Genomic DNA, 13,153 nt, shown 5'->3' with positions numbered 1-13,153 from the left:
TGGGCTCTTTCCTGTTCGCTCGCCGCTACTAAGGAAATCCTGGTTAGTTTCTTTTCCTCCGCTTAATAATATGCTTAAATTCAGCGGGTATCTCGCCTGCTCTGAGGTCGTCGCATAGTGAGTTTTCGTAGCCGTTTGCCTCCTCCGCGTCGCTCATCGTCGTCTCTCCTCTATAATATATATTATAAGAGGGAGAGAGAGAGAGCGTCGAACGAGAGAGCAGCAGCGGCAGCACACGAAATACGCGAGAAGGCAAATCGCCGGGGCGCTAACCGCACACACACTCGTTGGTGGTAATGGAGACGATATATCGCGGGGTTCGAGATTCTCGGCTCTCCCTTCTCTTTTATATACGAAATTCGGGCGGAATCGATTCGACGAGTACACGACGCGGCACGCCGGTCCCCTTTTTTCGCTTTACGAAAATTTCGTGGACTCGGACACGCGGTCGGCTCGCGATTCAAAACCCTTCTCCGTAAAGAGGTAAAGGATTACGAATGCTCTCTCCGCCGGACGACGACGCGCCGTATATTTCTCCGTAATACCGTTATGTGTGCGGGCAAGGGCGCCTCGGCATAAGACGCGCGAGCGCTATCGCACCGAGAGACGCGGCACAGAGTGCGAGAGCAGTCCGGTCAGTCTGTGTGATGTACGGAGAGGAGAGACGGTGAGACAAGCGCTACCTACTTTCGGGAGACAACGACGCACGCGCCGCTCTAGGGAAAGCGGTGCCATTTACCGTCCTGACCCTTTTTTTGGCCGTTTGTTGCTCCCTTCGCGCGCGCTCTTACTCTCATCCCATTTCTCCTCGGCTCTCGCGTACACACACGACTTGGATACACAAACACGCTCCCCTCTTAATTCGCGCAGCATTCTCTGGGCGCGCGTTCGCCAACGTTTTACACGCTTGTGCGCTTCTCCTCCTCATTATTATTATTTCGGTGTGTCATTTCAGACGACGCCAGGATTTGCACCGCGGCCGGTCGGCGCGGCACAGACACCTCGGGCGAACGTCCAACGATTGCTCGTACGCCCATTGTAAGCGTTGCACAGGGCACAGGCGACGCGCGCGCCATTCTCTGGTCGCCCGCGTCGTGGCCGTGCGCGCTTTTCGGACGCAAGCAGTTTAGGGGTACTAAAACGACCCTCAGCCAGGCGTGGTCCGGGAATTGTATCCGTGGACCGCAATGTGCGTTCGAAATGTCGATGTTCATGTGTCCTGCAGTTCACAAGTTGACGCGCAATTAGCTGCGTTCTTCATCGACCCACGAGCCAAGTGATCCACCGTTCAGGGTAATCGTTCGAAATTTTTGCGTTCGCGAAGAAACGCGCTTCTCGTTCAACCATCGTGGTCTCTTCTCTCGGACGAGAGAGAGAGAATAATCGTGGTGGCTCTTCGATCAGCCTGTCCGCGCGCGTCCGAGGACGCGCGCGGACCGCCGCCTCCCGCCAGGGAAGGCTACGGCACAAAGATAGAGTTGTGTGTTTCTCGTTCGGAGCGTCTCTCCCGCAACGGGAGAGCCGGGGCGGAAGCTCTTTGAAGAAACCGTCGGACCGACACAGTTGACAGATTGGTCGAAATATCATCGATCCCTTCTCTGTGTTATATATATATTATAATAATATATGGGGGTCCTCTCGCTCGGCACTCGCGGTCGCACACCGTGTGTTCTCGGCACGCTGACCGCTGCCCCGCGACAACGGGGAGGGCGCGCGTCGACGAACGTCGTGGGTGCTGCACACACGCGTGCGCGGGCATAGGTTACCACCGGTTCGCGCTCAACGCCGAATCGACGCTCTGTGTGTGTGTGTGGCCGGAGAATGGCACACACACGAGCGTGATCGCGAAGCGTCTCGCTCCGAATCGTCGTCGAACACCGCCGGGCGCGCTGCTCTGCTTGCCGACTACTTTCGGTCAGAGAGGCGCGACGGCGTCCGTCGTTATATCAAAACACAACAACAAATTCCGTCAAATCCGTTATTTTCTTTTTCTCTGAGAGCGCCTTTTCAGCGCGTCCATTCAGTCGCCGACTGCTGCGAGCGCGCGTCTCTCCCAAAAGAGAGGACTCTCGACGCAGAGCAGGACCTCCGGAACGTTAATGATCCTTCCGCAGGTTCACCTACGGAAACCTTGTTACGACTTTTACTTCCTCTAAATGATCAAGTTTGGTCATCTTCCCGGCAACATCGGCAATGCCGAGACATTGCCGCGCACCAGTCCGAAGACCTCACTAAATCATTCAATCGGTAGTAGCGACGGGCGGTGTGTACAAAGGGCAGGGACGTAATCAACGCGAGCTTATGACTCGCGCTTACTGGGAATTCCTCGTTCATGGGGAACAATTGCAAGCCCCAATCCCTAGCACGAAGGAGGTTCAGCGGGTTACCCGGGCCTTTCGGCCAGGGAACACACGCTGATTCCTTCAGTGTAGCGCGCGTGCGGCCCAGAACATCTAAGGGCATCACAGACCTGTTATTGCTCAATCTCGTGCGGCTAGAAGCCGCCTGTCCCTCTAAGAAGATTTGTTTGTACGTTGGTAGTAAAAACCCGCCAGCCGAAGCCGGGGGCCTTCGCGATACAATAAGGTACGCCTATTTAGCAGGCTAGAGTCTCGTTCGTTATCGGAATTAACCAGACAAATCGCTCCACCAACTAAGAACGGCCATGCACCACCACCCACCGAATCAAGAAAGAGCTATCAATCTGTCAATCCTTCCGGTGTCTGGGCCTGGTGAGGTTTCCCGTGTTGAGTCAAATTAAGCCGCAGGCTCCACTCCTGGTGGTGCCCTTCCGTCAATTCCTTTAAGTTTCAGCTTTGCAACCATACTTCCCCCGGAACCCAAAAGCTTTGGTTTCCCGGAAGCTGCCCGCCGAGTCATCGGAGGAACTTCGGCGGATCGCTAGCTGGCATCGTTTATGGTTAGAACTAGGGCGGTATCTGATCGCCTTCGAACCTCTAACTTTCGTTCTTGATTAATGAATGAGGGAGAGAATGAGAGCGTTGCGGAAGTGAGTGAGATAGCGTGTATGAGAGTAATTGGTGCGAGACTCCGTAAATTCCTGTTTACGGAGACGAACAAAATTTCAAAGAGTGCGAGTGAGAAAATACTGGACATTGTGGGAGAATATGAGGAACAGATGATGAAAATGTTGTGCAAAAATGAGAGAATACAGGGAAACTGGATGAGTGTATGCGTCGAGCGAGTCGGGATTTAGCCTACGGCAGAAGTGGAATGAGCTATGCGAGCGTGAGTGCGAAAAATGTTGAAAAGAGCGTGATTGAAAAGGTACAGGAAGTGAATGTGAAAACGAGTGAAAGCGAAAGAGAAGAGTTATGCGGTAATAGTGAGAGCGGATGACGCAAGTGCGAGTGTGACAAGTGAGGAAGTAAAGGAGAGAATGATGAAGCATGTGAGCAAGTCACTGAATGTGCGTGTGAAAGCGGTGAGGAAAGTGAGGAATGGAGGTGTAGCGATTGAGACGATGAGCGAGAGTGAGTTGAAAAGAATAAGAGAGTGTGGTCAGTTTAAGAATGCTGGCCTAAAGGTTGAGCTGCCTCGCAAGATAGGCCCAAAGATCATCTTGTACGATGTGCCGAATAATATGGCGAGTGAAGTGTTAATGAGAGAAATGTATGAGAGGAGCTTGAAAGGGCGAGTGGATGAGAGAGTATTTATGGAACGTGTGCGTGTTGTGAGTAGGAATGCGAAGAAAGATGCAACCTGCGGAAATGTGATATTAGAAGTTACGAGTGCAATAAGAAATGTGCTCTGTAGTGACGGACGAGTGTTTGTGCATTGGAAGGCCTTTAGGGTGAAAGAGTTTTTCAGTGTGCTGAGGTGCCACAAGTGCTTCGCATTTGGGCACATGATGCGGCAATGCACCGAAAAGGAAAGACTGTGCCAAAAATGTGGATGTGTAAGACACATGATGAGAGATTGTAAAAAGAAAAGTGTGTGTAGAAACTGTAAGCTGAAAGGGAGCAAATGTGATCACTTGGTTCTGTCCGAAGTGTGTCCGGAATACGTGAGAGCGTTAGAGAGAGAGAGAGAAAGCGAGAATAAATGACGAATGAATGGTGCGTGAATGTGGTGCAGTATAACTGCCAGAGAGCGTATGCGGTTATGTGTGATCTGGGTGAGATGATGCGCGAACGTCGAGTGAGTGTAGCACTGCTGCAAGAACCGTATGAAAGGCATGGACGTGTGGTGGGCTTGCCCATAGGTATGGATGTGATTGTGTGCGAAAGTGGGACGGTGAAAGCAGCAGTGGTGGTAAATGACTCTAGGTTAGACGTGATGTGCGTGAGAGAGTGTACGAATAAGCTTGGAGTGAGTGTGTGGTTGAAGGGGGACTTTGGCGAAATGTATGTGGTGTCCATGTATTGCCAGTATGGTAAGTGTATCGAGCCGTACTTGGCGTACATGGACAGAGTATGTGAGACGGCCGGGAGAAAGCGTCTGCTGATAGGTATGGATGCGAATGCCGTTTCTCCCTTGTGGTATAGCAAGGGTGGAGGCAGCAGAGAGAGTGAAGCGCGTGGTAGAATGATTGAGGAATGGATGATTGCGAGCGGGATGAATGTTGTTGAATGAGCCAAGCGAGTTTACTCGTTCAGCGGGCCGAATGGGGAGAGTGACATCGATGTACTTTCGTGAACGGCGTGAATGGAGGGTGCCGGTATGAGTGGGAAGTAAAGCCGACTGGGGAGTGAGTGACCATAACGTATTGTTAATACGGATGGTACACAGAGAGAATGTAGGTACGAATGAGGGCATGCGTAGATGGGTGTGCAAGGACGTTGACTGGAAGGATATATGTGTGATATGCGAAAGAGTGCGTTAGAGGATGCAGCGAGCGCCATAGACGAAGCGGATGCGCAGAGCTGTGTAGAGCGAATGATGAAATGGATCCATAGTGCGAATGATCGATGGATGAAGAGGTGTAAACCTGTGTATGCTAGGAAGCTTGTGTGGTGGACGGATGAGCTTGAGAAACTGAGAAGGCTGTAGGAAGGAGCAGACGTACCTACCAGCGTGCGAGAAAGAGGAATGGAAGCAGAGTGGAGAAAGAATGAATGAATATAAGTATGTTTTGGCGGGAGTATAAGGAGGAAATGCGAAGAGTGAAAGAGGAAAATTGGAAGCGATTTGTGTGCGTGACTGGAAGAGGGATCCATGAGCGATGTATTAAGGTGTGCATGGGAAAGCGTGATAGGGTAAGATTAAGTGGCATAAAAGTGGGTGATAGGAGTGACGAGTACATGGAAAGAAAGCGCGGATGAGCTAATGAAGAGATTCTTCCGGCAGCAAGGACGAAACGTGGCGATAGACGCCAGGGGAGACGTGAGGGAGGAAGAAAAGCAGTTTGAATGGAGCGAAGTGGATGTGGCAGTGAGATCGATGAAAGTGGGTAAGGCACCTGGTATGGATGGTGTGAGTGCTGAGATGTTGCGAGCGATTTGGCGTGCTGTCCCGGTATGGATGAAAAGAATGTATGATGTATGTCTGAATACAGCGTGTTTCCCCCCGGCGTGGAAGACTGCGCGGGGTGGTAGTGTTATTGAAGTCTCCCGATAAACCTAGGTCGGACCCTGGGTCTTATAGGCCCATTTGACTGCTGTCCGTGCTGGGGAAAGTGTTGAGCGATATGATGGTTGGAAGACTCGAGCGAACGATGTGTGGAAGAATGTGTGACGCCCAGTACGGATTCGTAAGGAATCGGTCGACCCGAGGATGCATGAAATCGAGTGCATGACTGGGTGAATGGGTCGGAGAGGAAAGTATTGTTAGGAGTGTTCGTGGACTTCAAAGGAGCGTTTGATAACCTAGAGTGGGAATTGTGATCGAGAAATTGCGTGAGGTTGAATGTGAAGAAATGAATTATGGAAGAGCTATTTTAGCGGCAGGCATGTATGCATGATGGGTGGCGTGTGACACATTGTGGAAAGACGTAAAGCGTGGCTGCCCGCAGGGCTCCATCTGTGATCCATTTATATGGAACCTAATGATGGATGAACTGTTGTGGCGGCTGCGTGAGAGTGAATGTAAAGTGGTTGCGTACGCGGATGACTTGTTGTTGGTCGTGGAAGGATAGAAGCCGAGCGGAGTTGGAGAGAAGGGTACTAAGTGGATGAGAATGGTGTACGAATGGGGAGTGAAAGTAGGTGTGAGTGTTGTCTGAGAACAGACGTGATGATGTTTGATGAAAGGTAGTATGGCTGGGACGAGGCCTCCCAATGTACGAGTGAATGATAGATGCGTGAGGTATGCGAGGAGCGTGAAATATCTTGGGGTGTTTGTGTGAGTAAAAGGATGAACTACAGGTTGCATCTGGAGTGTCTGAGAAAGAAATGTATGAATGTGGTGGGAAAATTAAGACGCGTGTTGAGAAGGGAAGTGAGTGGGGTTTGCGAAAGAAAGCTGTGACTGTGTTGTACAAAGGTCTGTTCATGTCGTGGGTGATATATGGAGCGAGTGTATGGTATAGAGTGATGAGATTTGAATATGCGAGGGAGCTCATAAATAGGTGCCAGCGAGTGGTGTTGAGTGCGTGTCTGAATGTATGTAGAAACGGTCTCCACGGCGGGCCATGCAAGTCCTTATGGGTGTGGCTTGCCGTGGGACCTGGAGTGCGTGAGAAGAGGAGTGTTGTATAAGGTGGAGAAAGGGAATTAGTATGAGTGAGTATAATGTAGTAAATGATAGTGACTTGCGTGAGAGAGGTGTGGAAGGATGTATGGAATTGGTGAGTGAAAGGCTGTATGAGATGTGGCACAATAGATGGAATAAGTGCTAGAAAGGAGAAGTGACGTATGAATTTATAAAGAATGTAAGGTTCGCGGGTGAGTGCCGAGAGTTCGAGCCTAGCTTGAGCCTGGGCTATATCCTGACAGGGCATGGAAGTTTGAATGAATTCCTGTATAAGCGTGGTCTGTCTGAGAGATTTGAGAGCTTGCATGCGAGCGGAGAGAGAGAATTAAAAAGCATGTGTTGTTGAGTGTCCAATGTATGGTGATGTGAGGAACCTGAGTGAGTGGGGGTGTTGAGTGTGCGAGAGAATGCAGTGTGATGTGAGTCGCATGTTGGAATGTAAGGAAAGGGATGAAGTGTTGTGTGTATGACGAAGATTGTATTTCAGAGAAGGAGGGCGATGCTGAAAAGGAGGGATAAGAGAAGCCGATGTTCCCGAGAAACATGGCCGACCACATGCCTGGGAGGTGTAGGCCTCCGAAAGCCTGGGAGTGGTCTCGGCCACGAAGATCCAACCAGTGATCTTGACTGGTACCACGGGAGTCCGGGTTGCCCAGGGGGGATTCGTCCCTCGTCCCGGCAATTGAGGTCTGACTCGTGGGGGGTAGTGGTTGAAGCCGCATGCTGGTTAGGGGCTCTCGGCCTCGACGGGTGAGCAGCGTATCTGCGCGGGCACATGTCCTGCACAGCTGTAGAGCGTTGGACAGGCGCTCGACCCAACCGGTGGGTTGCCAAAAGTCCACAAATCGGAGGCGCTATGGTAGTCCTGGCCTGCTGGAACGAGGATTGGGCTTTCCCAAATTTCCCCAACCCCTGGGGGTGTGTGATTTAACTTCTGAGCAGGGAAAAAAAACGTTTAAATCAAACCCCGGACATCTTTCCATTATTTCCCCCCGGAGGTACTGACATTTGACATATAGGGCTGAGCACCCCCGGGGCCCCCCGGGGGCCCTTTCACCCCGGGTGGGGGGGCATTGGGTTTGGGGGGGCCCGGCCGGGGAGGTTAAGTTTCGGACCCCAAACATCCCCCCGGGCACCCGGCGAAAATCTTTTGGTTTTAAGTCCCTTACCCAGGTGAGGAGGCTTGCCTGATGGGAAATTTTTTTTTCCCGCCAACTCGGGGTATACATAAAAAACAAAAAAATAAAAAAAAAAAAAAACTTGGCTGATACTTTGGTAAAACTAATCTGGCCCAAAATAACCGAAACTTAACGCCCAAAAGAAGAAAAAAAGAATTTGCTGTTGCGCGAAGGGGATCTGTAAGTAGATCACCACCATCCTTCGGGTAGTACCCAAAAAGACACTGAGAGACGCATGAAGGGAACACAAGGCTGAGTGATTCTGAAAATGAGAAGGATGGATATGAAAGATTAGAACAGAGCACAGGAGTAAATGAAGTAGAGGAGATGATGGAGACAAAGGAACAGCTCGAGACATTCCCCATACAGCACAGATTATTGCAATTATATTGCAGCACGTTGCAATGTTGCAAGTTGCAATGCAACATTAAAAGACATTGCAGATATAAGTGCACAAAATTCCAGCACACTTGTAGCAACATGACATTAATATTTCGGAAATATTGCATGTAATCCAAATTCTATAATTTATATATTGGTAATATATATAATTAATACAACGTATTTACATTAATGATTTATTTACATTTATAACCTGTATATGCAACATTAGTTTATGGTTGCAATAACAATGCATTATTGCAAACTCATAACATATTGCAATATTGTTTGTAATATTTTGTTGCAATCTTCCAAAAAAGCGGACATTTTAACATTGCTGCATTCAACAGCAATGAGTAGCAATATTTGCAGTGAATTTGCAATATTGCAATATTGCGGTGAAAGATTTGCTGTAAAGTTTTTGCAATCTATCGGTGCTGTATGGGGTCATGTTTATGATAACAACAAAATAACAAATTCTGCAATAAAATACATATTGTCCAAATGGGCAGTACTAGAAAATAGACTACATAATGTAGTTTTAGAAAAAGAAAAATGGAAAGCTGCTTACCAAGCTGTTGCTGACTTGAGGCCTAAAGGACTCTCCTATGCCAATGTTACGGCAGGAACTCCAAGGACTGCTACAGGTGCTGTAAAAGAAAAAGAAAGGAGGTCAGATACTACGCACAAAGTAGTACTAATTAAACCTATAAAAGAAGACGAAGATGCGAGAACGAATAGTGAATAAAGGAAGGAGGTTATAAAGGAACTGACAAGTACAAATAAAAGGCTGAGGATAAAGGCAATAAGGCAAATGAGAGGAAAAGGAGTAGTGGTGGAGGTGGATGAAAGAGACGGGGACTTTGTGAAAAGAATAAACCTAACAACAAAGAAATTGAAAATAGAGGAGCCAAGGAAAATAAATCCTACTCTTATAATTTATGACGTAGACAGGGAATATAAGTTTGAAGATCACAAAGAAGATTTCATACTTAAAAACTGTGACGTGTTACGTCCGGCAATTCACCTTACGGTAAATCACTTTATGCACAAGTCGGTCTTCTCTTGCGTCTACCTCGGTAAACGTTCGAGAAGCTGCTCTCTACTTTTTTAGGGCAACCTGCTAGGCCGGCTATACCCTGGGATGCCGAGAGCTTGAGATTCGATTGAGAAAGTCGGATGGAGAAGGAATTCTGCGGTTCGGGTCAAGAAATAAAGATATTTTACAAGTATAAAAATTGTTTATTCATTTATAAATCCTTTATGTCGATACAAAATCTACTGGTCCTGACTCGGTTCAGGATGAGCTTGGAACTGTATTACAATGTTATTGAGCTCCTGTTCAGAGTCGTTAGATTGGTTAAGATAGTTTATAAAGGAACTAAAATTATTCTGTGCTCCTTCTGGGATGAAATTATTGACGTCGTCGGGAGCGAGTACCACGGTGTCTTCGTCGAAAATATTAGAATTGGGTTGTAAAAATGGATCGTATTCCGGAGATGCTAATTGTTGAGTTTGCTCATGGACGTAATAATCAGGGTCAGTTAAAATTTGATGATTTGGATCGATTAAGTAAGTATTTGATTCTGAATGAGACTGTTCAGGAAATTGAGGGTGAGAATAGTCAATGTACGGAGGAATATTATTAATTGGCGAATAAGCGTCTGAAGAGGGAGGTTGTATGATTATTCGCGTTGGATAAATTTGAACGTTTAGATTTAGAGGTCTTCGAGATCTACGTTCGCGTAGCCTGTGAAGGTGCTGGTTGTTTCGATCGATCTGATTCCTTCGTCGGAAAGGAGAGACCATCTAACGGTTAAATAAATTTACATGAATAAATCGAAAGATAGATTGTTCTATTATTTGAAATAATTGAATATGACTCACGTTTGTAGCGTGATTTACTCGTTAATGAAAGCGAACAAAGATGAAAGGTTAATGCGAGAAAGCCCTTCACCTGTTAATAAATTAACTTTATGTCAATAATTATTGTAATAAACCTGTATTAAATGAGGATTGGTAATAACGTGGATAAAAGGAAGGATTTGAATAGGAGTATTAATATCTGCGTTGAGAATATTAATACTTGATGTTTCAATCGTTAATAATTAAATCTTAAACTTTGAAATAGTAATTCTTAATGAATAAATAAGTCTTAGACTTTGAAGTAACAAATTGTCGATGAATATCAAAATCACTGTCAGTTGGTATGGTAAAGTAATTCGCAATTATTGGAAAATGCAGGGTATTAAAAGCATGAAAGAATAGAGAGATAGGTGTACATCCGGTTATTCCGGGTTCTCAGGTCCTGGTCTTAATAGGCTAGTGCGACGTTCACTTTACTGAACGTGCATCTCTGAGATGATTTGCGAATTTACCTTCTGACAGGATATAACTCTAATGGGTATAGAGGAGTTAGGAATAGAGGTTTGAATATAAGTATTGATATCTATATTAAGAGTAATAATACTTGTAGCTTCAAGCATCAATAATTGAATTGTAAATTATGAATTAATTATTTTTAATAATCATTAAGACCACTGTCATTTGGTTTGGTAAAGTAATTCGTTAGGTTTGTAAAGCAGAGAGAGAGTAAGCAGGGAAAGGTGAAGAAATGTACGGTTGCCCGTGGATTCCGGTCCCCGAAGGTTAATGCGACGTTCACTTTACAGAACGTGCATCTCAGAATCGTAGTAACGAATTTACCTTATGACAGGGTATGGTTTTAATAGTAGCAAATAGGGTAAGGTGGAGTACACTTGTCAAATAAGTTTAAATATCAATATGCAAGATCACTGTCAGTCGGTGTGGTAAAGTAATTCGCAATTATTGGAAAGTGCAAGGTGTTAAAAGCATAAAAGAATAGAGAGGTAGGTATACATCCGGTTATTCCGGGTTCTCAGGTCCTGGTCTTATTAGGCTAATGCGACGTTCACTTTACTGAACGTGCACCTCTGAGATGATTTGCGAATTTACCTTCTGACAGGATATAATATTCTAATGTGTACTGAGGAATTAGCGTTATTCACTTCGCTAATAGGTAGTAGGATACGGGATTACATACATATATAAGTGAGCAGTAATACAATAAAATACACATATAATATATTTATATTGCAAGTACAACAAGTTAAATAGACATGCGATATCGGTTAGATATAGTTAAATAGTATCGAGTAAAATATTGAATATATGGACGATTGTAACGCAGGCGTATGCAGATACGAATCGTAAATCGGAGTAATATATGGCTTATGTCTGTATTCAAATTCAGAGTTCGTAATGTGAAATAAGATTGAGTTCGAAATTCAGTGGTTAAATAATTAATTAAATATAATGATTAAATATAATGAGTGTCCGTCGCGCTTTACTATTTAGGGATATGTGAACTGGCTTAAATACTCACAAGGTTAGACAATGTCTTATGTGCCTTGATGTGGTACACTTCGCTACTGTGTTCTTCCCTCTGAGTTGAAGAGCTGAGGAGCCTCGGTACCTCGGTCCGAAATGGCGGCTATGTCTCGATGCCTTCAGAGCTCCGTAGTAATTGCTTGGTTGGTTGCTGCTTGACTGCGGCGAGATCACTCTTGAGTGATAGATGGTGAGTTCACTTGACGACTTTCGGTGGATCACTCTTGAGTGATTGGTGGCGGATTCACTGCCGTTCCGTGCCGGGAGCCGGGTTTATATACCCAAAAATGGGGCTCGCTCCTCCCATCGGGTGATGCGGCTTAGCCAATGGCAAGAGAGGTATGCCGGGGAAGTACCGGAGACAATCTGTTCCTGGTAGAGATTGCGACGGTTAAGTCCCGGAGAGATGGCTTCTTAGTAGAGATAGCGGCGTTCCTAGGTGACTCATCGCCGGTCGCTCCGACTTTCCTTATCCTATTCTCGGTAGCGATAGCTGTATGCCTTTGTTGGCTATGCGCTCCGACTTATCTTATCTTCTTCTTGGTAATCGATTTGCAGGTGGCTGGTGACTCATCGCTATGCGGCTTGCAATGGGCCTTGCAGGTTGCAACGTGTTTCAGTGTTGCATCATGCATTGCATCACGCTATTGTTCTAGCACCTTTTAGAATCTTCTGGATGTTTCCTTGCCAGTAAAGCCGAGTTCACATAGTAAAGCGGCTTTCATACATAATTATTTAATTATTTAGTATACTTCTTTATAAGCGATATATATATATAAATATTTCAGGTATAAGAATTTTGTGTGTTAATATATATATATATATATATATATATATATAGTGGTACATATTTAAATTTAATACTATTGAATAATATATATATTTAATATTAGTAAAATGAATATTATGTCTTATACTGTCGTTGAAATCGCCGGAGAATACCATTGTCTTATGCAGTCATTGAGATCGCCAGAGAATACTACATGTCTTATACAGTCATTGAAATCGCCAGAGAATATATATAGTGTCGTCAAAGTATACGATTGATGTATATATATATACGTTCTTAACCTTATTTTAAGTTTTCTCACAAATAATCAATGAGGATTTTAAATATTCATAGTCGAACTATGGTATCCTTATTTAGTACTTTCGAACGTGTGACGGCTACAATGTTACTACGCATTACGTGTACGATTTTTAAGTCTCTTGAATTATGAATAGTTATAATATAGGCACGCTTATTCTTATTTCAGGTTTATGTTTCCTAACGAATGATCGAGAGTAGAGAGTCTTTATTAATTATGCCTTTTATGCTATCAATATTATTAAATTTAAAAGTGAATTATTACTCTGTCGTCATTTGTGAGAAGACATGTTTTAACCTACGAGTAATTATATGTGTGATTAAATATTCGTTATTACCGGTCTTTCATGCAGGTTAGAGATTGTCATGACTAATAGATTAAAGAATAAAGTTTTGAAAAAGTTTGAAGTTTTGAAATTGTCTGGACGTTACATCTCCCCTC

At 45.3% G+C, this 13,153-nt stretch overlaps 1 non-coding gene and 1 pseudogene across 1 annotated transcript; both read right to left on the bottom strand.

The window, feature by feature from the left end:
• Positions 1 to 1,141: 1,141 nt before the first annotated feature.
• LOC146724864 (5.8S ribosomal RNA) lies at positions 1,142 to 1,296 on the bottom strand. Its single transcript, XR_014926097.1, has one exon. It is a non-coding gene; the product is annotated as a 5.8S ribosomal RNA (ribosomal RNA).
• An 809-nt stretch (positions 1,297 to 2,105) lies between these two features.
• Positions 2,106 to 2,834, bottom strand: LOC146724863 (small subunit ribosomal RNA; annotated as a pseudogene; the record flags this gene model as incomplete).
• Positions 2,835 to 13,153: the final 10,319 nt, after the last annotated feature.

This window comes from Nylanderia fulva, unplaced genomic scaffold (assembly GCF_048542155.1).
Source record: "Nylanderia fulva isolate GAGA-0341 unplaced genomic scaffold, ASM4854215v1 Scaffold1124, whole genome shotgun sequence".
In the NCBI taxonomy this organism is placed as follows: Eukaryota; Metazoa; Arthropoda; class Insecta; order Hymenoptera; family Formicidae; genus Nylanderia; species Nylanderia fulva.
This window is presented reverse-complemented; position numbering and strand designations above follow the sequence as displayed.